The sequence below is a fragment of the Tachyglossus aculeatus genome, chromosome 11 (assembly GCF_015852505.1).
Source record: "Tachyglossus aculeatus isolate mTacAcu1 chromosome 11, mTacAcu1.pri, whole genome shotgun sequence".
NCBI classification, from domain to species: Eukaryota; Metazoa; Chordata; class Mammalia; order Monotremata; family Tachyglossidae; genus Tachyglossus; species Tachyglossus aculeatus.
Window position 1 is genome coordinate 64,145,309 of NC_052076.1, and position 4,119 is coordinate 64,149,427.

General features: G+C 45.8%; 1 non-coding gene across 1 annotated transcript; it reads right to left on the bottom strand.

The window, feature by feature from the left end:
• Positions 1-1,098: 1,098 nt before the first annotated feature.
• On the bottom strand, positions 1,099-1,236 carry LOC119935473. Its single transcript, XR_005453354.1, has one exon. It is a non-coding gene; the product is annotated as a small nucleolar RNA SNORA7 (small nucleolar RNA).
• Between the last annotated feature and the right edge of the window lie 2,883 nt (positions 1,237-4,119).

Here is a 4,119-nt window from a genome sequence, read left to right on the forward strand (position 1 = left end):
AGACACGTAATTATAATAATGGTGATTCATGCATTCATTGTCGTATTTATTGAGCACTTATTGTGTGCAGAGCACTGTACTAAGCGCTTGGGAAGTAAAAGTTGGCAACATATACCCAACAACGGGCTCACAGTCTAGAAGGGGGAGACAGACAACAAAACAAAGCATGTGAACCGGTGTCAAGTCATCAGAATAAATAGAAATAAAGCTAGATGCACATCATTAAGAAAATAAATAGAATAGAAAATATGCACAAGTATGTACAAGTGATGATGATAATGCTATTTGTTAAGCAATTATTATGTTCCAAGCACTGTACAAAGCACTGGGGTAAATAAAGATCATCAGGTTGGATTTGGTCCCTGTCCACGGGGGGCTCACAATCTATGGAGGAGGGAGAACAGGAACTGAATCTACTTTTCACAGATGAGGAAACTGAGAATTGCCCAGGGTCACACCATTGTCAGAGAAGCAGCATGGCCCAGTGCAAATGTCACAAATTCAAGAACCAGAGGATCTAATCCCGGCTCTGCCACTTGTCCGTTGGGTGACCTGGACAAGTCACTTAACTTCTTTGTGCCTCTGTCGGCCCATCTGTAAAATAGAGATTAAATCCTTCGCCCTCCTCTTTGGAACGTGTGCCCATGTGGGTCAGGGATTGCGTCCAACCTGATTAGCTGATATCTACCCCAGCGCTTAGTACAGTCCTTGGCACATAGTAAGCACTTAAGTACGGTAATGATAATGAACACAATGATAATATTAATTACTATTATTATTATTTAGAGGCACCTGGATCTGAGCAAGCAGAGGTCTCATTGATCTTTCCAGCTGTACAGGCTTTGTCCATGATAGTGGCAGTCCAGTGCTTGTCTTGTCTTATCCTGTCGAGTCATCTCCGACCCATGGTGACGCCATGGACACATCCCTCGCCAGAATGCCCCAACTCCATCTGCAATCATTTTGGTAGGGTTTCCATAGAGTATTCTTGGTCAAAATCCAGAATTGGTTTAATATTGCCTTCTTCCACGCAGTCAATTTAAGTCTCCACCCTCGACTCTCTCCCTTTCTGCCGCTGCCCAGCTCAGGGGAGTTTTGACTTGTAGCAGATCGCCTTCCACTCGCTAGCCACTGCCCAAGCTAGGAATGGAATGGATATGTCTCTGCTTGACTCTCCCTCCTGCAGCTGAGGCTGGTAGAGCACTGGAAACTCTCCAGTTGCAATCCTGAGAGGGTAGGCCAGTGCTAGCTGCAGTAAAATAAGTCTGTCCTGTCTTTCCCTCTCAACCACACTTTGCAGAAGTTTAGGGATAAAACTGACAGATCATTTTTCCACTAACAACTCTCCAGGACACAGAATTTCATCGGAGCCCATTTTGATATTAATTGAGAAGAGCACTTGGCAGGGAGGGTTTTCCCAGATTATGCAGAATGCAAAGTGACTGAGCCTTCTATTCTTTTTGTTTACAGAGGTCAGTTTGGTTAAAAAAAACCCCACACAGAATGTCACAGTGATGGATGTTGCGGCATCCAAATGTTATAGATTGTTTTGTTGATCTAGGTAGTCGTTTGGTGGCGGGAGATGGCTTTATTTGTATGATGACATATTGCAGGGACAACTGAAGTCTGAGTAACTGCTTAAAACTGACAAACCCGATCCCAGCCCAGTATTCTCACAGCTGTAAGACTCAAAGAATGTGCATTTTGGACGCTGGGTGCATTAAGAAAATGAAGAAGAATTTGGTCTGGTTGAATGAAGTGTTCTTCTTTGGCCCAGAACGTTGGATGTTTTCAATATGATTTCTCTGCTCATGTGTGGTAGGATGAGTACTTCGATCCACATATGGATGGAGAGGAAAGGGCAGATTTTAGTGATTTTGTGAGCTGACAGGATTTGCTGACACACTGAATATGTGGGTTGAATAAGACATTAGTTGAGGAAAATGCCAAAGGCAGGGAGGATGCGCTGGGGTAGATATATGCTAATAAGTTTGGACACGGTCTGTGTCCCACATGGGGCTCACAGCCTGAATCCTCATTTTTCAGATGAGGTAACTGAGGCCCAGAGAAGCTGAGTGACTTGCCCAAGGTCACACAGCAGACAAGTGGCAGATCCCGGATTAGAGCCCAGTCCTTCTAACTCCCAGGCCAGGGCTCTTTGGAGGCATGCTGTTTCTCGGGTGCAAACACATTGACTCCAGACAGCCCAAGCCAAGGGAACTGACCAGGACTCTTCACATTCTCTGACTCATTGCTGTGGAAATCAGTGACGGTGAACAAACCCAGACGCTCTCATCTCTCCAGTGGGAACCTCTGGCTTAGGCACAGTCCAAATGAAAATGACATCTGGGCTTCCTCCCCAAATTATAATAATAATAATGGTATCTGTTAAGCACTTACTATGTGCAAAGCACTGTTCTAAGTGCTGGAGGGATACAAGGTGATCAGGTTGGCCAACGTGGGGCTCACAGTCTTAATCTCCATTTTACAGATGAGGGAACTGAGGCACAGAGAAGTTAAGTGACTTGCCCAACGTCACACAGCTGACAATTGGTGGAGTGGGGATTTGAACCCATGACCTCTGACTCCAAAGCCCGTGCTCTTTCCACTGAGCCACGCTGCTTCCCAAACCCCTCCTGCCCCTGATTTTACAAAGACTTACTAAATTAATAGAATCTAACCTTTGCCCAGCTCCCACAGCAAGCCCCTTGATCTTGTTTTGTCTGAATGCCCTCCCACGATTCTTTGTATCGCCATAGAGCTCCTGGAGAAGATGGATGAATTACTCTCAAAATGCCATTCAATTACTCTCATAACATGTTAATGTAGCCTCCTCCCTTTACACTCCCTTCCTCCCCTCCTTGCTTCCATCCCATCGGAGGGTATTTATCCCACCACCGAAGAGTGTGAAGGAACCAGCCCTGGCTGTGGATTTGATATATGAGTTGAAAAGATCCCTGCTATCAATTTGCTGCTGTTCAGCTGCTGGGAATTAGACCGAGAGACGAGAGGATTCAATCCACTTTCAAAGAGCTGGTGGAGTTTTCAAATGCAGGGGGACCCATTCACCAAAGATGAGCCTTGCTTCGGAGCTGCGGAGGCATTTGTGAACTTGGGTCTTCGACTAGGTTTCACATAGTCTGACTGTGTTGGAGCTGCTAAAACCAGGATATTGAGACACCTTCCCAGGCTTGAAGGGAGACAGAGTGGCCTAGTGGAAAGAGTGCGGGGCTGGGAGTCAGAAGACCTGGGTTCTAATCCTGGCTCTGCCTCTTGTCTTATGACAAGGGAGTTCACTTTTCTGGGCCTCAGTTACCTCATCTATCCTCCTTCCTTTGACTTGAGACTGTGAGCCTCATGTAGGACAGGTGCTCTGTCTAATCTGATTATCTTGTAGCTACCCCAGTGCTTAATACAGTGCCTGGCACATAGTAAGTGCTTAACAAGTACCATAACACACCCTCCCCCCCAAAAAAAATCTCTCACCAACTATGGAGCATGTGTAAGAAGGGGAAAGTTCAAGTCCCTCTGTGCTTTGGGATAGTCTTATTACAACTTCCAGAATTTTATGGGACCTAATTGAGCATGCATGAAGCCTCAAACCCCATGTGTTTGAGTATGAAAAGTGAGGAAGAGTAGCTTGGGGTGAGGAGGAGGGGTGGCAGGAGGATCATGGTAGGGACAGAGAAGGAGAGAAGGGACCTGGGAATGTGGTAGACAATGGCAACCAATATGTGAAGCGGATGGCTACAAGTAGGTGCCGTGGGCTTCAGAGGAAGAGGGAGATGATGGAAGGGGTGGGTTTGTATGAAAGGGACATTGGGTGGGTAGGAAGAAGGCCCACTCCTCCTCTATTTTCCAGGGAGTCTTGTGGGGTGGGAGACGAGGAGTAGGTGAATTTCGCTCCCACTGGGGATTTTAGGAAGGATTTCCAGGATACTGAGGACTTCTGTGTGAAGTGTCACGAAGCTGAGACAGAAAAGCATTTGCAGAGTGGGGTTTTGTTCAAATACTCAGGATCAGGATAATAACAACAACAATAATACTAATAATAACAATAATAATAGTGATATTTTTGAAGTGTTTACTAAGTGAAACGCACTGTTGTAAGCATAAAGT